Below are 25,326 nucleotides of genomic sequence, written 5' to 3' on the forward strand. Positions count from 1 at the left end.
GCTTTCAGCACCTGAATTCTGACACCCCAGCGTCTCTTAAGACCACTAGCAGTTACAACGGACGATACCCAATTATTATTATTATTATTATTATTATTATTATTATTATTATTATTATTATTATTATTATGAATTATTATTATTATTGTACGAATCAGTGGCTGAATTTTCAGCGTTAAGACCTTCGGTTCAGAGGGCCCCGGGCTCGATTCCCGGCTGAGTCGGGGATTGTAATCGCTTCTGATTAATCTTCAGGCTCGGAGACTGAATGTTTGTGTTTGTCCCAACACTTTCTTCCTCATATTCAGACAACGAACTACACCTCCAACCACCACAGATACACGCAATACCTGGCGAGTTAGGGGCCCGCGGCTGTGAGTTTGCATCCGGGAGGTAGTGGGTTCGAACCCCACTCTAGGCAGCCCTGAAAATGGTTTTCCGTGGTTTCCCATTTTCACATCAGGTACATTAATTAAGGCCACGGGAGCTTCCATCCCAGTCCTAGCCATTTCATATCCCACCGTCGCCATAACACCTATCTGTGTCCGTGCGACGTAAAGCAAATAGCAAAATAAAAAAGTAAAAAAAGAAGCATGCAATAGTGATTACATCCCTCCATATAGGGTTGGCGTCAGGAAGGTCATCCAGCCGGAAAACAGGGTCAACTCCACACGTGCCACACAGTTCGCATCTGCGACCCCACAGATGTGGGAAAAGTGGTATTATTATTATTATTTGCTTTACGTCCCACTAACTGCTTTTCTACGGGTTTCGGAGACAACGAAGTGCCGGAATTTAGTCCCGCAGGAGTTCTCTTACGTGCCAGTAAATCTACCGAGACGAGGCTGACGTATTTGAGCACCTTCAAATACCACCGGACTGAGCCAGGATCGAATCTCTCAAGTTGGGGTCAGAAGGCCAGCGCCTCAACCGTCTGAGCCACTCAGCTCGACATTATTATTATTATTATTATTATTATTATTATTATTATTATTATTATTATGTGACGCAGGAAATTACCATTAAGTATATATTACTACATATGATATGTGCCAATGTGCTGAATTAAAAAATGAACAATAATATGATAAAACAAGAAGAATAGGAAAAATACTATAAATATCATAAACACACAACTATATTACTAGAATTATACAAATAAAAATTATATTTCTATTCAAAGTGTTTCTTTCAACACAGGAAAGAAGGTATGGTATAAGGAAACTATTATATCCAATGTTCCTTCTACACTCGCCTCCAAGAATTGAGTGAACTATCAGGTAACGGAATATCAGAAAATAACTTTTATTGCTCGTATGAATTTGTAATCTGATGTAATGAAGTGTTAACGTGGTAAATCACTGGAGAGAACATGTACACGATATAGGCAAATATTTGCACTGTTCTCTTCATGTATTATATCAGCTCAAGCTTCAGAGATGATTAAATTGAGCTGGTTTGTACAGCGAGGCTGTGCAGCGGAAAGGAAACATATTACTAATTTAGGAAAGAAAAATATTGAAAGGTAACGCAGGAGAGCTGCGTGGAGCTACCGTAGTCTACAGTGCAAATGAGCAATGTTGCTAGAGGAGAATACCATATAGAAAATTATATTCTGAATATATTTTATGAATATACTCTTAACATTGTCAGGATGTATACATCGTATATAACTGACCGTTACGATCAGGGAAGAACACTTTATCGGGGTTTGAAAATGTTCCTGTATCATCATTCGTCATACTGTAAGTGAACAACTTTAATTTTGTTTTAGTTTTCTGCGCTGTTTAGGGACATCTTTGTGCTGTTAAAATCAACCCAAAGAGTGATCGTAATTTGTCAGTGAACTAAACGATATTATCTAATCTATCGGAGGTATTCCAAAGCACAGCATGCGAAGGCACTTCTAGTGTATATCTATGGTATTAGGTCAAACATTCTACAAATGGCTTATTGGTTTTAGATGCAGCAGGCTAAGTAGTAGAGTTGATTAACTTTTCGTCCACTATGCTCAACGTTCCATGATCGAAACGTTGTATTTAAGAATAAAGAATGTGCGAAAATCTCAAGTCGGTAGATTTACTGGCACATCAAAGAACTACTTTTCAGGAGTTCACCTCTGTACTCTGGAGTCTCATAGGACCTATATTATTATTATTATTATTATTATTATTATTATTATTATTATTATTATTATTATTATTATTATTATTATTATTATTATTAGATGCGAAAAAGACCAGAAACTGATCACGCAAAGCTCACTTAGAAGTTGTGCATTTCCTTCGTTGCCAGGCAGCCTTCAATTTTTCTCTCATGGTGGTTCTTCGTTCTTCCGTCCACTTAGCTCCTGTCTTCTTCTTGTGGTTGCCCTCAGACTCTACTTCCCACGTGTTGATTTTCGTTCTGTAGCAGGTTCGGTCAGCGATGTCGGCCACTTTGATTCCTGATTTTTCCAGGTTTTGGTGGATTTCCGTTGTCCACCTCTTTGATTTGATAATTTCTGCTGCCTCAAGTAAGATTCTTGTCAGTCTGTTTTCTGGAAGGCGTTTGACGTGTCCGTAAAATTTCAGGCGTCTTTTTCTGATGTCGGCCGCAAGGTTTGAGAGCTCCTCACTTTTTGTACGAGATTGCAGTTTATGTCCTTCGTCAGTCAGTTTTGGGCCGAGAATTTTTCTGATGATTTTACGTTCCTCTTTCAGGATGTCTTCGAGTACTGTTTTCCTGTGAAGATCCAGTGTTTCACTCGCGTATAGCATTTCAGGTTTGATCACAGTGTTGTAATGTCGAATTTTGGTGAAGATTGGGCATATTTTGTTGTAAATGTTTTGCGTTTGGCCAAGGGCTCTCTTCATTTTCTGGATGCGGACCTCGAGGGCCTTCTGTTCTTTTCCTGTTGGTACTATAATTTCTCCGAGATATCGGAACTCAGTTACTTTTTCGATTGTGCCAAATTTCGTGTTCAAATTCTGGAGGCTACAGTGGTTGCATATGACCTTGGTTTTTGAGAAGGAGATTTGCAGGCCGAATTTTTCTGAGCATTTCTTGAGGGTTTCGATTTGGCTGATTGCCTGTTGTTCGTTTGTTGCGAATATCGCGAGATCATCTGCGAAAGCGAAACAAAAGATTTTTACATGTTTTTTTGTCATACTTAATGGTTGCCAATTTCCTTGAGCTTTTAGAGCTTGTTCCCATTCTCTCATGATTTTGTCCAGGGTTATGTTAAAGAGTAGTGGGGAAAGTCCATCTCCTTGTACCGGTTTTTATCTGAAATTTTTCAGATATATTTCCCATGAATTTTACTTGGGAGGTTGTGTTGGTGAGAGTTAGTCTGATGATTATTTGAGTCTTGTTGTCCAGTCCGTATTCACTCAGTGTTTGGAAGAGGGATGGCCGGTCAATGGAGTCGTATGTTTTCTGGAAATCCACGAAGGTGCAGATTGTGAGTTGTTTTCTTGTGTGTCGTAGTTTCAAGATGGTTTTCAGGTTGAGTATCTGTTCTGCACAGGATCTGTAGGGCCTGAAGCCCGCTTGGTATTCGCCTACGAGTGGTAGTTGTTCCTGTATTCTTTGGAGGAGAACTGCGAAGAGGATTTTTTATGCGACTTGCACCAGGGAAATTCCCCTGTAATTGTTTACATCTGTTCGGTCACCTTTTTAGTGAAGTGGAACGAGGAGGGTGTTTGTCCAATTTTCTGGTAGTTTTTCCGTTGTCCAATTTTTTGGTATGATTTGTGTGAGTTCTTGGAGAGAATTCTTTCCTAGATGTTTAAGAAGCTCTGCTACTATGCCGTCGTCTCCGGATGCCTTGTTGTTTTTCAGTAGTTGTATATGTCGGTGTATTTCCCCTTGTGTAGGTGGGGATGAGTCTGGGTTTGGGTTTGGGTGGGGTTTAAGTGGAAACCTTTCCGTTGGTTCTGGGCAGTTGAGTAGTGATTCGAAGTATCTCGTGAGTTACTTGGTGTTTTCGTCATCTGTGAGTGTCAATTTTCCGTTTTGTTTTCTGAAGCAGAGGTTCTTGGGCGTGTACCCATTTAATCCGTTGCGGAAGACGCTGTAAAAATCTCTGGTGTTGTAGTTGCGGAAGTCCTGTTCGGCCGACTTCAGTTGGTCCTCCAGGTATTTCCTCTTGGTTTGTCTGATGAGTTTAGAGGACTGCTCGCGGACTTCGCGGAATGTTTCTTCGATTTCAGGTGTACGGTTGCTGATGAACTTCTGGTATGCGTTTTTTCATTCAATATGGCTTGGTCACATTCGGTGTTACAAAACGGGTGTCTGCTCTTTTTCTATAGTGGGATTTACTCTGATGCACTCTTCATGATTTTGTCGTGGAATTCGTTCCAAGTTTTGGCTGGGACTTTTTCCCACGTTTCCCTGAGATTTGATGTTTTTATTTGTGTTGTGTCCATTTTTTTGTTTGCCTTGGATTTCTGGTAGAAGCGTTTTGGGGTAAATTTCAATGCTGTCTCCTCTGCGGACTTGAACGTTGTGTACTTCTTTTTGTGCTGGGAAGGAGATGGCGACATGATCGATCTGGTGTTTGCCGCAGCAGGTTTTGGGTGATTCCCATGTGAAGAGCTTATTGGGGTTTTTCCGTAGGGATGCTGACATGATTTTCAGGTCGTGTTGTTGACACAGCTCGATGAGGCGTTTGCCATTTTTGTTGGTCTTTTCGTGTGCTAAGAATCTTCCTGCGGTTTTTCTGTAGCACTTTTCTTTACCAATTTTACCGTTGAAATCGCCGAGGAGAATGATTGTGTCTTTTTCAAGTATTTTCATGAGTGTGGTTTCAAGTTTGTTTCAGAAGTTTTCTGTTTGTTTCTGATCTTTGCAGTCGTTGATGGGTGCGTGGGCATTTACAAAGGTGTAGTGGCGATTTGCACAGCGAATTCGCAAGGTCATTAGAGTGTTGTTTATGGGTGTGATCTCTTCTACGGAGTTCACGATCTTTTTTTGTACGAAAAGGGCCATGCCTAACACTGGTGTGGCTTTTCCTACTGTTCGTGTAGTTTTGCTCTTGAAAATGCGGTAGTTACCATATTCTGATGTCACCGACTCAGTGAGTCTGGTCTCTTGTACGGCGAGTAGCTGGATTTTTTGCTGATCTAATTCTGATGTTAATCTGAGAAGTCTGCCTACTTGTAGGAATGTGTTTATGTTTAGCGTGCCGATGTAGAAGGGCGTTTTAGTGGGAAGTTTGCCAGAGAGCTCCGACTCTTTCTTTCGTGTCAGCCCGGCTCCTCCAGAACCCGAGTGGCCGGTTGCCGCCTTCGTTTTCAGTTGGCGGGTGGATTGGTTACCACCTGGAGTAATGTTGTTCTTACTTGCACGAATCATGGTGTGCTTGTTCTCAAGCGATTGGGTTGATCCCGAGGGATCGGAGTACAATCAGGTGGGTGAGTTCCTGAAGGTTTACTGAGGCAGCCGCTCCGACTCGGAGTACAGACGCTGACCAGTTGCCGCACCAAATAGGTGAACAGACGCTACCGGATTTATTATTATCCTATGCCGTTGGCCATCTAGTGGCTCTTCCGCCTTTAGAGGCAGTTTCCCACTCCAAGGGCAAGAGAGTGCCCTGAACCTCTACCCGCTCATCCGCCCTCCGAAGAGGCCGTTGGCACTCGGTAGAGGAGGACCACTTATACCGGTGGTCACTCGGTTTGTGGACGCAGTTTCACGTCATTGCCCGGGACATTTTATTATTATTATTATTATTATTATTATTATTATTATTATTATCATATGACGAGGATGATACACTGCTGTACGCTTGCAACGATAATCACTTAAATTACAGATTCTAGCAATTTAATACACGTATTTTGGATCAGTTCAGTTGTAGAAAGCACAATTTTCACAGCATTCGGTTTTCACCTTTGTATTTTCTCCTATAACAACTCCGTGTATTAAGCTATCTTCTGAGCATGCGTATTTTGAACGTCGTGGCTGAGAGGAATGGTGATTCTGTGATTGTTCCTGTTTTGTACTTGATGATATCTGATCTGTCTGTCTGAATGTTGTTGTCCGTATTAATCATCTGGTCTCGGTATAGATACTAGATACCAACACACCTTAGGATGATGGGATATTTGTAATGCGATGTTATGGGTAACGAAGTCCTACGGTTTTTTCCAGTTCCTTGTACACGTAGTAGTAGTAGTAGTAGTAGTAGTGGATTTTCTTTTCTGATCATAGGAACTAGTGAAAATTATTGCAATCATCACACCCCATCGTCACAGACGCGCTGGTCATCGATAGCCGTCGACTCGAAAGACCTGCGTAAGGTCTCTTCGGAGGACATGTGCCCTTTATTATTATTAGTAGTAGTAAATGAAATGAAATGGTGTATGGCTTTTAGTGCCGGGAATGTCCGGCTCGCCAGGTGCAGGTCTTTTAATTTGACTCCCGTAGGCGACCTGCGCGTCGTGATGAGGATGAAGTGATGATGAAGACGACGCATACACCCAGCTCCAGTGCCAGCGAAATTAACCAATGATGGTTAAAATTCCCGACCCTGCCGGGAATCGAACCAGGGACCCCTGTGACCAAAGGCCAGCACGCCAACCATTTAGCTATAAAGCCGGACATTAGTAGGAGTAGTAGTAGTAGTAGTAGTAACTACACTGCATTTGCTCCCAAAATTCAAACAATAATTTAACGAGTCACAAAACAGCGTACCTACCTCTGATGAATCGAAAACAGAAAAATGCCACAGTAAATTGAATTTAAAGACAAGATGAACTAATAGATTAGGCTGAAATACTACGCTCAAGGTCAGGAAATAATTATTTGGTAGTTTACATAGCCGTTTTGATCAAACATACTAGCCTTAGTTTAAAGTGTAAGCTACTCCTAATCACTGTCTTCAAAATAGACAACGAATGTAGTCGTGATACACACTTCATATTTTCTTTTTTTTTCTTTTTCTGCTATTTGCTTTATGTCGCACCGACATGGATGGGTCTTATGGCGATGACATACTTTTTTTGAAGAATATCTTAGTAAAATGCCAATTTCCAAAGGGAAGTTTCCACAGTATTTGTTGTGGTTAGTTCCTTGTTGCTTTCTTTGTTTTTGTTTTCTAGTGAGTTAACGTCGCACTAACACATGAAATGTTTTCGGCGGCGCGGAGATGTGAGAGGGCTAGGACTGGGAAGGTAACGGTAGTGGTCTTAATGAAGGCACGGCCCCAGTGTTTTCCTGGTGTCAAAATCGGAAAACGCGAAAAACCATCTTCAGGATTTCCGACAGTGGTATTCGAACTCCAAACTTCTTCCGAATGCAAATTCACAGCCATCGATCTTCACCGCACGGCCAACTCGCTCGGATAGTTCTTGTTTAGAAAGCCTCATCCTTCGTTCGCGTATTTCTATTCACCCAGTTCGCCCGTGTTGCAGCGACTTCCGTTCTCCCCTGTTACAGGGAACTGCTAAGGGCGGAGTTAGCACGCTCATCAACCGCTTCTCTTTAATTATATTTTTGGCTTCCCGACTCCGTACTCTGCGTTTCATTGTATTCGTTACAAAGTTGAAGTGACTTGTAAGTCTGGGAGGAAATCAAGTGCTGGGCCATTGTCATTACACCTGATCATATCGCAAGCACTTCACACAACCAGCTGGCTACTACCAATTAAGGAAGGCATTGCACACTACTTGCTCCTGTACGTTCTGACTTGCGTACCCTCATCAGAAGTACGAGAAAACTGACGGGGGGGAGGACCATATAGGTTTGATGTTTTCGCGGAGCACGTGAAGAATTAAGGGTGTCTAATGACTCAGCAATTTAGCCCACGTTATTTTACTGTTCACGCATGCCTTACCATTTCCACAGTATCGTTAAGCTAAACACCACAAATTTCATGGAAAGTTTAAGGTATGGCGATACTAAAAGTCATTTGAGAGATCGCTGGAGAATATTTAAATCTAGTGTATCTTCACTGTGTGGCCAGGAATCTTACCTTTCTTTTGAGTTCCTCTAACATACGTATGCAGTCCTAAGACTGATCAGTTGCCACAAATCATTTCCAGATCATCCAGTTATTTGCAGCTTCCCTCATTGACACATAAAACTATGCCTGGATGTCATTTATAATTTTTTGACTAAGGTATTTCTAGATCTTCTCGCTGATTGTTTTACACCAATAAAGTCTTCTGTCGTAGTTTTCATTAAACTGGAATTACGCATTGTGTGACCCCACTATGCGAGACGCTTCGTAGGTTGTAGACTGTGCGAAGGATTGATCTCCGTTGGTTCACAGTGTCCAAAACCCTAACGTTCGACATTTAACTCTCCACCTCGTATTTATCATCATACGATAGCATCACATTTCGGAGGCTTCGAGGCGTTTCTTTTCATTGATTGTTCTTAGCGTCCACGTTTTGGGGGCATTCAGTTGCTACTGTCCATACAAATACATTAGCAATCTCAGTCAGTGGGAAATACTTACTTTACTGGCATAAACTAATCTCCTCTTCTGCATAAAAGCTGTCCTGACCTGAACATTACGACATTTAACTCCAGTGGTGCATCTTCCGTCCTCTTACCTAGGTAAGTAAAAAACCTCACTTGTTCTATATCCCAATTATCAATGTTTAAGCGAAGAGGTTTAGGAAATTCAAAGATTGTCTCCGAGGTATTTATAAGTTTCTAATAATAATCTAATAATCTAATAATAATAATAATAATAATAATAATAATAATAATAATAATAATAATAATAATATGGCCTCAGCTACCACGTGCAAGCATCTTAATTCGACGACATCTGGCTGCTTCCTCGTTAATTTCGACGTTCCGTTTTACTCTAGGCCTAGTAGATGGCGGAGTAATCCGAATTTCTCCTCGGGATCTGTGGCTGAGATTTAATGAATTTTGTCCGGTAAACACCAAATAATTTTTTTAATGGCGTGTGGCCACCGAAGAGGCCTGGTGCAGGTCTTTCGAGATGACGCCGTATATGCGACCTGCGCTTGTATGAGGATGGGGCCCTACCTGTGATGAATTCTAATGATGATTAAAGGTTGAAATCCCAACCCAGCCGGGAATCGAAACCGGGACCCTCTGAACCAAAGACCAGCACTCTAACCAATTACCCGTATAACTGAGCAACACCAAACCTGTCATCAGAGATATTTCTCATGCCGACTTCAGACTTTTTTCCGCCCTTCAAACATCCGACTACATCTGCTGGGCTTGAACTCACTAGTTTGGGATCAGGAGGCCGTCACCTTACCAGTGATCCACAGAGAGGGATAATAGCTTTCCTCATCACCGTGCCTGCCTTAGTTCTTCACAAATGATACTTGTGTGTTTCTTCACCCATATGAAGTATTTCAGTATCTGCCTGTCCCGAGAGAACGCTGTAGAATGCACTTCGAAGCCACACGTCCATTCAGCTAGGATTCCATAACTATCACGCAACCCTAATGAAACGGCCTAAACCGAGCATGATAGCTGCAGTCGCTTAAGTGCGGCCAGTATCCAGTACTCGGGAGATAGTGGGTTCGAACCCCACTGTCGGCAGGCCTGAAGATGGTTTCCCGTGGTTTCCCATTTTCACACCAAGCAAATGCTGGAGATGTACCTTAATTAAGGCCACGGGCGTTTCCTTCCCACGCCTAGCCCTTTCCTGTCCCATCGTCGCCATTAGACCTACCTGTGCCCGTGCGACGTAAAGCAACTTGCAAAAAAATAGAAAACACCTAACACCTACAAAACGTCCGATACGGTGCGAAGATCAGATCATATTTTTCTTGCAAACCACTGCCCATAAATTCCTGAGCCTTTTGTCGTTTAGCTGTAAAAATTAATACCTTGTCGCGCCTTCATCGACCTTCCAGTTATGGCAGGAAGGGGACTCAAGTCAACCCCTGAACTCTATCTGGGTTAACTTCGGAATTATAGCATGCAATCTCTGGAATTCTCAATGACCAAACTCGATAGCTGCAGTCGCTTAAGTGCGGCCAGTATCCAGTATTCGGGAGACTGTAGGTTCGAACCCCACTGTCGGCAGCCCTGAGGATGGTTTTCCGTGGTTTCCCATTTTCACACAAGGCAAATGCTGGGGCTGTACCTTAATTAAGGGCACAGCCGCTTCCTTTCCACTCCTAGGCCTTCCCTGTCCCATGGTCGCCATAAGACCTATCCGTGTCAGTGCGATGTAAAACAACTAGCAAAAAAAAAAAAAAAAAAATTCTCAATGGATTGCTTTAATTCTAAAATCTACAATCCCGTTTACAATGAATAACATAAACAAGTTCTGAAATATTACGTTTCCACAAACGTTTTCAAAATACACTGTTAAGAGAAGTTCCGCAGGACCACGAATCATCCACGTACTCATCACAACTGATGTACTGAAGCAAAGAAAGAAACAAGAGGAGAGAAAGATCAATAATTGATGTTTTCATGTGAAGGCAATGTTCATTTTAAAAGTAGGATGCCAAACGAGTTAGCCATGCGGTTAGGGTCGCACAGTTGTGAGCTTTTCGGGTTTGATAGCGGGTTTGAACTCCGCTGTCGGCATGCCTGAAGATCGTTTTCCGTGGTTTCCCAATTTCACACCAGGAAAAAGCTGGGACTGCACTTTAATTAAGGCCACGGCCACTTCCTTCCCACTCCTAGCTCTTTCCTATCGCATTGTCGCCATAGGACCTGTCTGTGTCTGTGCGACGTAAAGCAGATTGTAAAAATGAAATAGAAAAAAAAGAAGAAAAATTAACTACGAAGAAAAACGTTGATAACATGCAACTTTGTGTTGGTGGATCCTGTAACAACACCCGACGAGTCAGTTACTCAGTGGACATAAACAGAATTTATTTACCACCTGGAAATCGACTGGCGGGCATTTTAATACCAGGCTGAAGAGTTAAGAAGATCCGGATGACCGGATACCACATTGTTAACGTTTAAGCAGCAATACAACATTCTCTATTCTTCTTCTGTTTATTCTTAATCTGCTTACCCTCCAGGGTTGGTTTTTCTTCCCTCGGACTCAGCGAGGGATCCCACCTCTACCGCCTCAAGGGCAGTGTCCTGGAGCTTCAGACTTTAGGTCGGGGGATACGACTAGGGAGGAGCATCAGTACCTCGCCCAGGCGGCCTCACCTATGCTGAACAAGGGCGTTGTGAGTGGATGGGAATATTGGAAGGGATAGACAGGGAAGGGCGAAGGAAGCGGCCGTGGCCTTAAGTCAGGTACCATCCCGGCATTTGCCTGGAGGAGAAGTGGAAAACCACGGAAAGCCACTTCGAGGATGGCTGAGGAGGGAATCGAACCCACCTCTTCTCAGTTGACCTCCAGAGGCTGAGTGGACCCGCTCCAGCCCTCGTACCGCTTTTCAAATCTCGTGGCAGAGCCGGGAATGGACCCCGGGCCTCCGGGGGTGGCAGTTAATCACGGTAACCACCACACCACAGATGCGGACAACATTCTCTATTACTAAGGAAAATGATTGCGAAGTTGAAAATTTAACGCTAAGGTTTTCCCGTGAACTTGTCCATGAGAGGCAGTCTACGCTAGAAAAAGCCCGCCTGGTGGCCGTGATTGTTAAGCCGTCCGGCACCGTGGTTAGCTAATTAGAGTCCCGTTAATGGAAAAGCCTTTTATCATCAGAATGTTGGCCGGCAGGGTACGAGTGGTGGCGGTATTCAATTTCTACTCACTAGGCTGAAAGCCAAAAGCATGGATTAAATTCCAAACGTCTCCGCACCACAGTGTCATATGGAGGGCGTGCATAAAACACCGTTGATGATTTCTCCATCGGATGGGGACAATAAGCCTTGAGCAGATAACTTTGTGATATTCGACAGGAGTAGGCTATGTGCTGACACCGGATGTCACCATCTCCTACCTGATCATCATCTCACAGGCAGACGCGCTGGTCGCCCATATGCGCCAAAACGAAAGACCCGTATCAGGTGACCCTAACATGGCCTCGGACACTCCCAGCTCCAAAAGCCATGCACTTAAATAAATAAAATAGAAGAAACATGGGGAGGTTGTTACACGCAACGATAAGACATATGCGAAGAGAGAATGGTTATCTAGTTGCACTTCGCTTAAAACAAGAATCCCCGTCGTCATTGCCACCCATGTTGTGGGTCCTCAAGTATTACCACACAATTATGTTGTTACTATGAAACCGTAACATCGTATGAGAGCACTATAATGAGGCGTACTAGACAAGATGAGGAGTGAAGTAGTTTGCTGAGCCAGAAAGTGCTTTTACTACACTATGAGTGACCTTCCAGGTACACTAGTGTTGGTCGGAGCGCCCTTATTCAGCACCACTCCTTCTTCAGCAGCTTCTGTACTGTCACAGCCATAAATGGAACTGAGACTTAGGTACTCTGACCTGTGCCAGGAGTTAGATGTAGAAATATTACATCCATCATGATATAGCAGCAGAGAAATTAGACAATGCCTTAAAATATTACATCCATCAAGATATAGCAACAGGCAACCTAGGCAATGCATTAAAAATATTACATCCATCAAGATAAAGAAGCAGACAACCTAGGCAATGCCTTAAAAATATTACATCCATCAAGATACAGCAACAGAAACCTAGGCAACGCCTTAAAAATATTACATCCATCAAGATACAGCAACAAAGAACCTAGGCAATGCCTTAATACTATTACATACATCAAAGATATAGCAACAGGCAACCTAGGCAATGCATTAAATATATTACGTCCATCAAGATACAGCAACAGACAACTTAGGCAATGCCTTAATACTATTACATCCATCAAGGTACAGCAACAGACAACCTAGGCAACGCCTTGAAATATTACATCCATTAAGATACAGCAACAGACAACCTAGGCAATGCCTTAATACTATTACATCCATCAAAGATATAGCAACATACAACCTAGGCAACGCCTTAAAATATTACATCCATCAAGATACAGCAACAGACAACCTAGGCAATGCCTTAATACTATTACATACATCAAAGATATAGCAACAGGCAACCTAGGCAATGCATTAAATATATTACATCCATCAAGATACAGCAACAGACAACTTAGGCAATGCCTTAATACTATTACATCCATCAAGGTACAGCAACAGACAACCTAGGCAACGCCTTAAAATATTACATCCATCAAGATACAGCAACAGACAACCTAGGCAATGCCTTAATACTATTACATCCATCAAAGATATAGCAACATACAACCTAGGCAACGCCTTAAAATATTACATCCATCAAGATACACCAACAGACAACATAGGCAATGCCTTAATACTATTACATACATCAAAGATATAGCAACATGCAAGCTAGGCAATGCATTAAATATATTACATCCATCAAGATATAGCAACAGACAACCTAGGCAATGCCTTAATACTATTACATCCATCAAGGTACGGCAACAGACAACCTAGGCAACGCCTTAAAATATTACATCCATCAAGATACAGCAACAGACAACCTAGGCAATGCCTTAATACTATTACATCCGTCAAATATATAGCAACAGGCAACCTAGGCAATGCATTAAAAATATTACATCCATCATTAAATAACAACAAGCAACCTACGCAATCGCTTAAAAAGGACAAGTACAGTAATGCCGTCGGTAGCTGTAATGAATTTGTTACTGTCCTACTGTTACATCTGAACTGCAGTGTTACAAACAAAACTTCAGTGCGACCACATAAGCTATGCGCCTTCTTGTATCCGTGTCTGATCGTATCTTCCCTACCTTATTTCATCTCTCGTGGTTCCCATTAAGTGACTGACCAGGATTACATTCTGTTTCCCTAGTGCATTGTATTCCGAACGTAAATTACCTCCGCTACATTCCAACGAGATATTTATCTGATATTTATCTAGCTCCCTGTTAAGTCACCAGCTAAACATTTACTGCTTCCTTCAGCCGCAGTCGATTGTGACATTTCAAACTGGCTGAGACTAAAAAATTACAAAAAGTAAATAATCATGGTAAACTGGTTTGTGGGTGGGAGTTACTGAACACAAGTAGCAATTAAAACACAATATAAATGCGAGAGAAAATTTGAGCTCTTCAGAGCAAAAGTGGTGTAAACCAGTTTCTTTATTATGATGAGTAACGTGCACAAATATATATCTTTAATTTTATTTTAATTTTGATCCCTGTTTGTCAGGTCATCATCCTGAAGTCTGGCTGGATCCTCAAATGCGGTTGTAGTTTTTATAATACGAATGATGTGAGTCAAACTTCATGGATTCTCTAAGAGTACGCAGCATAACACAGAGGTTGCATCAGCTGAACGGTTAGCGCAGTGTTTGTATCGTGAGAAGTACCACGCAGTTGTACTGAAGGAAGCTTTTTGCATTATAAATTGACGATAAAAATGATTCATCGAATCCTGATTATTCTGAGGTAGACTAAGGCTAGGACGTTCCTAGTGAAAATTCATCCTCTGGTGATTCTGTGACTGGTAAATAGACTACGACAGACTACCAACCCTCTCTCTCTCTCTCTCTCTCTCTCTATATATATATATATATATATATATATTTCTGAAAAAGAAAGTGCTACTGATGTGCTCTTTTCACAGCAATGAAGTGTAATCAGAGTCTCATAATTGTAGCCCATACACAAATTTGAATAATTATAATGTGTTTCTTTTTCAGGAGTCTAGTAAAATTAATTCACGAGCTATCGTAGTTCAGCAGGAAGGACTGCAAAAACTGTCTTGGTATTTCATTGATCAGCATACCAGGCAATGCCTTCACTGCCATTTCCGAAGGGAGGGTGCAATCAATGGTTGAGGGTATGTTGGATGAAACCAAGTGTGGTTTCAGACCACGCAGGGTCTGTCCGGATCACATTTTCAGTATGCGCCAGGTAATTGAAAAATTCTACGAGAGGACTTTTTCCTTTTGCTAGTGGCTTAACGCCGCACCGACACAGATAAGTCTTATGGCGACGTAGGAGCAGGAAGAAAGTGGCCAAGGCCTTAATTAAGGTGTGAAAATGGTAAACCACAGGAAAACCATCTTCAGGGCTGCCGATAGTGGGATTAGAACCCACTTTCTTTCGGATGCAAGCTCAGAACCGCGCGTCCCTAACCGCACGGCCAAATCGCCCGGTACGAGAGGAGTAGATAGTTATGTTTTATGTTCCATAGATCTAAGAAAGGCATATGACGAAGTACCGGGGGAGGAAAGGTGTTAGCCGTACTGAGGAATTCAGGATAGATTATTAAAAGCAATTAACGGCACTTATGTTGACAAATAGGCTACAATGTGAATTGATGGTAGAATGAGTTCTAAGTTCAAGGTACTTACAGGAGTTAGACAAGGCTGTATTCTTTCACCTTTGTTGTTAATAATTGATATGGATCATCTGCTGAAAGGTAAAAATGAGGCAGTTAGGGATTCAGTTAGGCTGAAACGTAGTAAGCAGTTTGACTTATGCCAACTACTTGGTCTTAATGGTAGACTGAGATGGAAACCAGCAATCTAGTAAGTATCTTCGAACTTGAACATAGGTGCTGAGAATATAACATGAAATTTTAGCATTTCCAATTCCCATCTGATGTTAGTAACAAAGAAACCTAAGAGAACGGAATGCCATGTTGGAAACTGAAAACTGGAACAGGTAGTTCATTTCAAATAACTTAGGATGTGTGTGTTCTGCTAGGTTGATAGTGTAATATGAATGATTGAATCAAGGTTCAGCAAAGCTCATGCAGTGAGCAGTATTCTGTAAAAAAGCTCGTCTCCCGTACGAAACTATCTGTACACCGCTCTGTTTTAGACCAGTTTTTCTGTACGTAGGTAAGTGAAATACAGTTGGGCCGGTGGAGTTAGAAGTAACAGACATGAAAGCGGCGAGAATGATTTCTGGTGCAAACATGTAAGAACAATGACAAGAGCGCAGTCGTAATGAGGAGATAGAAGTTAAGTTAGCAATGAACTCGATGGATTAAGCGGTACGCACAAACAGGCTTCGATGGTGGGGTCATGGGTCATGTGAGGCTAATGAGGAGAATAGGTTACCTAGGAACATATTGGACTCGGTCACGGACGGTAAGAGAAGTAGAGGGAGACCAAGATGACGATTGTTGGACTAAGTTGCAAATGATTTTAAAATAAGAGCGCGGAACTAAACGAGGCCACAGTGCTAGTTACAAATAAAGGATTCGTTTAGTTAATTCACAGAGGCTTGCAGACTGAACGCTTGAACGAATAACATTCTATAATGATGATGTATGTTTGCACTAATGTACTCCTATATCCTGTACATATCATAGTAACATTATTGTTCTAACATCACACTAACTACTTTTATGGTTTTCAGAGACGCCGAGGTGCCGGTATTTTTCTCCACAGGAGTTCTCTTCCATGCCTCTAAACCTACCGACATGAGGCTGGCTTATTTGAGTACCTTCAAAGACAACCGGACAAGACAATATTGAACCCATCAGCTTGGATTCAGAAGGCATCTACCGACAGGGTCATTCAGCGTGGCATCATGTCGATATTTTTACGACTCTTTCCTAAACACTGTTTAAATATTCAAAGTGCTTTTGGTATCTGAAAATGTAGTGCACGTGTGTAAATAAACATTATTGGAAAAGATATACTGGTTAGAATGATGTAAGTAAAAGTACCAGCTGATATTTTCATAAACTTTCATTAATATTTAATGAAAATTGCATTTCTAACTCAAATTATGTTTCTTAAGTACAACTTGAAAAGGAATAAAAGAAATTGCCTCAGTAACAATATACAATACTAGTACTAAGAGTATTTGTATCCAAACATGCAAAATGTTGGACTTACAGGGTTTATTTATATTCTAACGTGTGTAGACTGAATAAGATTCAAGTAACAGCAATACACCCATTTATTACTTTGTTTTACCAGGGATTACCACAAGGTAATATGAATATGCCTTCCAAAGAAAGAGCATGCAACATCCATGTATGTATGTCTATACTCACAAATATATTATACAATATAGCATATGTATTGGATATAAAGTACACATTTATACTTATACAACCAAAAGTAACAATATGTATCGTCATACCAATACACTGGTCCAGATCAATACGCACAGCCACAATGAATTACTGGAAGCCTTTCGTATGCTTGCACGTATACACACATACACAGAACTACGTGCATACATCCATTTTCAACAAGTAATATTTGTTTACGCAGGCCACAGCACAAACACAGTTGTACAAGTTACTCGTGAACAAACGCTTGTTAACTCATGTGATCACTACGTCCTTTGGTATGGGCTAGAACATGTTTCTAAATATCATCAATCTGTTTCAATCTCACATTTTGCTTTGGTAATATGAATAAGGGAATGCCTCCGTTGCTCAGGCGGCAGCGCGCCGGCCTCTGACCGCTGGATTCCGGGGTTCTAATCTCAGTCACTCCATATGAGATTTGTGGTGGATAAAGTGTAGGTGGGACGGGTTTTTTCCTGTTACTCCAGAATTCTTCTGTCATCTTTCATTCCAGCAACAACCTCCAATATAATTTCATTTCACATCCAACAATAGGTTTCGTCCCACCAATACACTGGTGCACATCAATACTCATTAATAATTGCCTCAGAGGAGTGCAACAGTTTCGGGAACCGGCACAATTCCTATCCGGGCTTCATTCATTCTATTTCTGACCCGGTCGAGTGCCTGGGAATAGGCTTTGGATTTTCATTTCCAGTACGATCATGGAAGATGTAGGAGGGACGTTAGTGATACCAAACCCTTATGCAGCCAGTTCCTGTGATGAAAAAGTGTGATGTAGCTTTTAGGGTCTCTATGTGTATATAATTCAGTTAACTCGATACACTGATATGTAATAGCACCTTCTGGTTCAGTGCGGTAAAATGTCTCATTTTTCTTCCTTGGTATGCCTCTCTAGTGCCGACGAGGTTTCCGGTGACAGCTGATTGTGAAACTGTTGGAAATCCGACCAATCACCTTGCTGAGAACTCAACATACACCTAAGATACAGTTCTCTCGTTTGGTTAGCACAGCCACTAACGTCAGTGAACAACATCCACAACACATAGACTATATCTGTGAAAGAAGGATCCATTATATTTCGTTTGAGTCACGAGTTTCGTAAAAAGCATGAAATTGAGTACGGTGTTTAGTGCCGGGGGTGTCCGAGGACAAGTTCGGCTCGCCAGATGCAGGTCATTTCATTTGACGCTCGTAGGCGACCTGCACGTCGTGATGAGGATGAAGTGATAATGAAGACGACACATGCACCCAGCCGCCGTGTCAGCGAAATTAACCAATTAATGTTAAAGGTCCTGACCCCGCCGGGAATCGAACCCGAGACTCCTGTGATCAAAGGCCGGCATGCTAACCATTTAGCCACGGAGCCGGATACGAGTTTCGTAATTTCGGGTGAATAGTTAAGTAAGGACATTCAGCATGAACGCCGCCCTTAGAGCACTGTCTTCCAAAACCTGGCATCATATTAAGTGATGTAGGGGTGAATGCACAGTAACTGAAACATTACCAGTAGTTAAAGGAGAACTTTGCTGCCATTTCTTGATGGATACAGTACTTTTGTATCCATCTCTTGGCACAGGCCAGAGTAAAGTGTAGCTTTCACCGAAGTCCCAGTCTCATCCATGGCTGTGACAATATGGAAGCTGCTGGGGTATGGGTGGTGCTGAGTAATGACATTCAGAGCACGACTAGTGCATCTGAGTGTTATGAAAGGTGTTGCTCATAGGGTCAGTTGTGCTGCAATAGCACTTTCTGACCCAGTGAGGACAGCAATGGCAAACTACCTCACTCCTCGTCTTGCCTAGTACGCCTCATTTTGGTGCTGCCATTGGTTTTTGCGGTTTCCTTATAACCGCATAACCTTTGGTGGTGCTATTTGAGGATCCAACCAGCCTCTGGGCTGATGACCTAACAGACAGACAAGGAAGAACTTCTTTTCTGCTAGTTGTTTAACGCCGCATTAACACATGGAAGGTTTTCGGTGACGAGAGGATGGGAAGGGGCTGGGACTGTTAAGGTACGGCCCCAACATTTGCTTGGTGTGAAAATGAGAAACCACGGAGAGTTAAAATTGAATAGCTGTTCAATACCGTTTATTGCAGAAATATGACCAGTGGTTTTCAATGTTTATTTTCCACACATCGTTGAAGAATGTTGTGTCTGTGAACATTTCGAGAACAAAATTACATTCCAGTGCGCAAAGCGTGGTAAAGCGTAATGACTGCAACCAAGCTTTTTAACGCAGAACACATCACGAGTAATAATGTGTAATTGGGAGCGTGAAAGGAGTGAACTGGAGTGCGGTCTGTCCTATCAGCCAAGAGCTCTTCACTCCTGTTACCGTCACTGCCACAGCAAGGCTGATACCTTAATTACATCAATCACGCTTCTCGACACTGCCGTTCAATTGCGTTCAAGTGCCACCTGGTTTAGCTTGCCATTAACCTGTTAACCAGCCTTGTGTGGGTCCTGGTTGGCTGTTCTCTTTTATTGCGATGGAAAGACGAGAATGAAATTACGGGGAAATGCAATTATTGTTTGGAAATTAAAAGGACATCTCAGACGGAATCCAGAAATATCCACAAGAATGTTCCTTCAATCATTTTGAAAGTAAGAAGCAACCGTACATCGCTCCGCGATCGTTCGTAAGCAACTGGTCGAGATTTCAGGGTGAAATTTTCTTACCCGGAATGCACACACCGCAATTACACTAAGCCAGTTCACAACTTCAGTAATGAAATAAAGTGATTACTTGTTTTAGGATACAAAGGCGACAAGTGTGGCAGCCCTCAAAGTTGTGTGTGGGGTGCGTGGTGAAAAGGATCTGATAACGCGCATTTCTTTCCTTAGCACTGTATGTCCTTGCGATAATATGAAAGATGACTGGTAAAAGCCAATTTTACGATGCCTGCTGCCAGCGCTCGAATTTGAAACTCTGAACTCTTCAACATTAAGATCTTATTGTCATGCCCTTATCATATGAACATACCGTTTCTCTACTCAGAAAAGAGAAAGATGGTCATCAAGGGCGTAAAATTTACAAAACGTCCTGCTCAGACTGTTGAATAATCATTTCACTGTCGGTTCTATAAAATGAAAGGTTCCATGACAAAATAGTTTCCCTTGTCCAATGACTCAGGAGCTGAAATTTCCTGAAATTGCCCATTAAAGCATAATCACCACCTCCAGCTCTTATCATATGTTTCTATAATCATCATCATCATCATCATTGGAGTCGAACGACTAAGATTGCGCATGTTACTGCTCGGAGAAACATTGTCAATTTGAGCGCCAATACCCGTTTTTCTCCCATAATATTTCCCGAAAGCAAATAAAATAATTCTCTACACTTACATTCTACGATCAAGGAATTTACACTATGATGTATTGTTAACATACAATGAATATATTGAAGTAACCGTCAATTCCAGCTAATTACGGAGGTTTTTCTGACGCAGCTTTACCTTTCATTTTCTCATCTTCGGTATACAAGTATTAGTAGTAAGTGGTGGACTGATGCGTTAGAAAGTGCACATAACTCAGCTATAACCAAATAAAAGCATGGGGAAGGAAGATAGTTATAACGTTGTAGAGAAAGTCTAGAGGAGTCACTGTGACCTTAAGGTTTTAAGAAAATTGTGAGACTGTTCTTAGCTAATTTTACTTTTGCCAAATGTAAGCAGCTGATGATGAATGCAATGCATTCGAAACATGTTCTGAACTTTTAATTTAATGTCTATTGAAATAGCCTAAGGCTAAATAAAAGTGAAAGTATCAATCAGGTGGATTCTTGTTCCTTCAATTAATTAATTGGATCATATAGTCGATACGGATATGAAGTGGATAGTATGTAACATTCTCGAATGCCCTTGTAAAATCTAAGAAAGCTTCAATAGTGTGATGTTTGAACTCGAAACCTTGCACAATGTGTTCTGTAATACGTAGTAGCTGATGAGTAATCCTGTGCCGTTGATGGAAGCCAAACTGATGATGTGGAAGGAGAGATGTGTCATCTAAGAAGTTATTTAGACGTTTTGGGATAATTTTCTCAAATAATTTGGATAACGTTGGTAATAAACTTATTGGTCGGTAACTCGTTGGTAGTGTCGAAGATTTTCCAGGTTTGTGAATTGCAATTATTTCTGCATGTTTCCATGTGTCGGGAAAGTACCCAAGACAAAGAAGTGCACTGAATATAGATGCAAGGAATGATGGTGCCTTTCGAGGGAAGTGCTTCAAAGCTACGTTAGGGATGAGATCATGTCCATCATATTTCTTGACGGGCAGGTTCTTGATCAGATTTCGCATTTCTCCCGGTGAGGTAAATTTGATTCTTTCCGGAACTGTAGGGTAGAATGTTGGAATCGCTTCTATTTCACTGTTGCACTCGTGGTTGATTAGTGGGTTTGGAGTGAAAGAAGCTTCAAAAACATCTGTAAGTATATCTCATTTTTGAGAATCACTCAAATAATTAGTATCAAATGCGTTCAGAGGAGGAATATCACTTGGTTCATGCAGTAATCGCTTGGTTTCCTTCCAGAGTATACAATCATCAGGTGATAGGGCAGAGAGATGATTCTGGTACGAAGCATAAAGGTGATTATCTAAAGCTGTGCGTACTAATCTGATAAGCTGGTTTAATCTATGATGTTGCCAAGGTAGACGCTGAGCCTGCCAGAGACGTCGCATTTTATGTTTGGTCTTGTTGAGTCTTAAAATTCTGAGAGGAAATGTTGAGTGAAGAGGTGGCTTTTGGTGTCTCCTTTGGGATACAGTATCTGCTCTAAGTGAAGTAGGTATGCTGGTGGTGAAGTGGTGAATGGCATTGTCATTATCTCCTCTAGTTTCTAGGGGAATATTGGGTTAAAGACAGGAGTCAAGCTGTTGGTGATAAATGTACCATTTAATATAACCATGAGTAAATGTGCGTGGTTGTTGCACGAAAGTTTCAGCAGAAATTGGTGTAAGTACTGGGCAGTGATTCGAGTCCATTTCAGCCACTGGTCTCATGTAAAGCGGAAATGCGAAGTTTTTTATTAGGGCTATGTCGAGCATATTCGGCTGTCGATTTAAGTTGCTGCTAACAGCTGTCTACCGTTAGGAATTGTAACACGACAGCCCCAAATCTCGTTCTTACTGTTAAGATCTCCCATTAGTGTGGTTGGTAACTGGTCATGAAACAATAATCTTATATCTTCTATGTGGAGTCAAGCTGATGGGGGTTTATAGGCTGCTATAACTGCCAAAGGAGTTCCATTGCTTAGTTCGATTTTTAACAGCACAAGCTTCTATAGCGGTTAACTGTGGTAAGAATATTGGATAATGTTTTAAGTTTTTTTCTTTATGATGACTGCCACTCCACCAGAAGCAACAGGAGCTGAGTGATCACTTCTGCAAACGTTGTAACCAGGTACCGTAAAACGTTCATGTTCAACTAGCTGCATTTCAGAAATGCATGCTACATCTATATCATGGCGAGACATGAACTCCTTCAAACCGTTAGCATTCCAGTTTAGAAATTTGAGATGGGAAAACAGAGGATTGGAACTAACAACCATTATTAAGGAGTTCTGACAGTAATTTACTGATAAATGATTTAATTCGGAGGATGAAGGGCGTAAGAAAGGCTATAATCTGTGGGACAAGGCTGGAAGACGATCAGGTTGAGAAGAATTATGCGGTTGATTCTGAGCTGGACATACTGTAGTTTACGGAGAAGGTTGGTTTAGGGTTTCGAACTAGCGAAGGTCGGAATGGTAGCGAAGGAAAGTTGGTAGCATTATTAACTGGTGGTGCAGGGACAATACTGTTGGAATGGGTGCTGGTGAACATCGGTGTTGCAAGAGAAGTACCTTCACGCCTGATCTTGTTCTTCATATTTAGACAGTGTGGGCAGCCTTTGTAATTTGCAGTATGTTCTTGGCCTCAGTTGACATACTTTGGAGGCACTTGTCTTGGTTTACTGCATGCTGAATAGTGATCATTATTAGGGCATTTAACGCATCGTGGACTTAACCTGCAGGCATTTTGTGTGTGCCACCTTTGACATCGGGTACACAGTGAGATGTCTTGTGGTTTGCGACGAATTTCGACCGAAATAATGGCACGCTGAATGTGTGTTAAGTCAAAAATTCTCTTTGCATGTTCCGTGTTGTCCAATTCAACGGTGCAGAGGGGCATGGGCTGCTTATCTTTGAAAAGAAGCCGAGTAACTTTACGTACAGCTAAGTTAATCTCTTGTAACTCTAAGTGAACTTCCGTGTCAGTAACAAAGTATGGGACATTACGAATTATAACTTCAAGTTTTTGGTTGTAGGTTCCTGGAAGGTATGAAATTGAAGTTCTGATTCCTCTAGAAATTTGGTTACAGAACGATAATCACTGATAGTGGTAGTATTTATTTTGAGAACTGTACTGCACTGTATTCAAGTCTCTAATGATTTGCTGATAATTATTTACTACAAGGAGAAATATTGGTGGCACGTTAACTTTAGGTGTTAATGGGGCAACATTGTCGCTTGCAGTGTTATCATCCATGTGTTCAAGAGGAGCATACTTATTATGAACGGCTGTAAGATCTACCATGTAATTATTGCTTAATCTTGCAGCTGATACAGTTAAAGTTTTACTGGGAGTCTGAAAACCATCGTCTTGGTGTAATGAGGGATCGTGAGAAGCAAGAGCTTCGTGCGCATGTTTAAGTTCTGCAAGTTTACTTGGTTGTAAAATAGGTCGTGATGGGGTTAAAGACACAGAAGGTTGATTAAGAAGTTCTGGACTTACATGATGTTGTTCCTGTATTTGTAATTGCTGCTGCTCTGGAGTTGCTCTTTGCTGTAGAGTTGAGGAAACATTCACTAAAGGCTAGTTTGTGTTGACTTGTTGACCGAGCTTTATTGGTTGCGTTGAATCTACGTCCGCTGACGGCGAATAATATGTTAATAAACTTTCTTTTAATATAGTCCCCGTATCAGGGTTTATTCCACTAGCTACGATGATAGAAGTGTAACTTCGTAGCGTGAAAGCAAATGAAGTTTAAAAACACAAATACACTGAAGAACAAACACACAGTACACGTTATGCTACACTGTAAACACAAGTGAGAGGTAAGAACGCGGATTGACTTGTTTCGGCTGAAGCTCGCTAGCGACTCTGAATGCGAGCTTAATCTTCTTGCTCGAGGCAGCAGGCGAAGCGTTTTAGTCTAGTAAGTCAATATTATAATTTGCAATCTTTCACATGTATGTGAATTTTTGAATACTTTGTATGTAGTCGTGCTGTTTAAACACATTATATATTGTTACCATTCACAAAATAACATTTGATAATAATTCTTAGTTAAGATCGAGCTGAAACAATAAAATTTCTGCGTTTCTTTTGACTATTGAAACGTGGAAAAGCCAAAGTTGTATTTTTGGTACGAGATCATATTGTTCTATTGTTATAAAGAGGCACAACGCCGCTAGACGATTCAAATATTCATAAAATATATGGTGAAAGTGTTATCGGTGTACCTGCGATATGGGTTTGGCTTGAGGAATACCCATGCAAAGAACTTTATTCTTCCTGTCCAATGGCATTTTAAGAACATTATTTACTTCTCACACGAACGGATGTAGTTTTCTGTAGCTAATGAGAAAACTTACACCAAAACATTCGACAGACAAGGCCAGAACTAGCGAGCAAAAAGGGTGTCGTTTTCTACATAGATAACGCGAGTCTTCACATGTCTTTGGTCACCCAGAGAATATTGCACGAGATTGGCTGGAACATCCTACTCCACCTACCATGTTGGCCAGATACAAAGTCACCCAGTTTCCAAAAGTAATCAAATATTTCTCTGCGGGTATATTAGGCTGGCAAATAACCTCATGAGTCTAACATGTCAACATTTCTTTGCTACCAGGGCACATAACCTCTACTTGAATGGAACTTTTATATTGCCACTGGGCAAAACATTGAAAAGTATTCAGTTATTATAATCATAATCAATACGTGCAGTTAGTTTTAACAATACAAAATTTTGAAGATAATCCAACTAAGGAAAATATCATAAAATTACCACTACTTTCCATTTTATCAGATTAATAATTACTGGTAAGTGATGAGATTCCACCCAGCCTTTAAATTCTATCTTGTTCATGAGTGGTAATACATCCCTTGAGCATAGTTCCAGATCTATAACACTTCCTCTTGTTTCTGTTATATATGTGAATTTACCCCTTTCATCTCCTGGCCACCATCCAAAATATACAATTCTTCAGTACCACACAGTTCTATCAATTTTTCGCCTTCGTCTTCACTTTTCTAAGTACTCTTTCCTCTGC

At 41.3% G+C, this 25,326-nt stretch overlaps 1 protein-coding gene across 1 annotated transcript in view; it reads right to left on the bottom strand.

Moving 5' to 3' along the window:
• Positions 1 to 25,326, bottom strand: part of LOC136864403 (MOXD1 homolog 2) — a 795,728-nt gene that overhangs the window by 461,936 nt on the left and 308,466 nt on the right. The gene's annotated exons all lie outside the window — the stretch shown is intronic.

Source organism: Anabrus simplex, chromosome 2 (assembly GCF_040414725.1).
Source record: "Anabrus simplex isolate iqAnaSimp1 chromosome 2, ASM4041472v1, whole genome shotgun sequence".
Taxonomy (NCBI): Eukaryota; Metazoa; Arthropoda; class Insecta; order Orthoptera; family Tettigoniidae; genus Anabrus; species Anabrus simplex.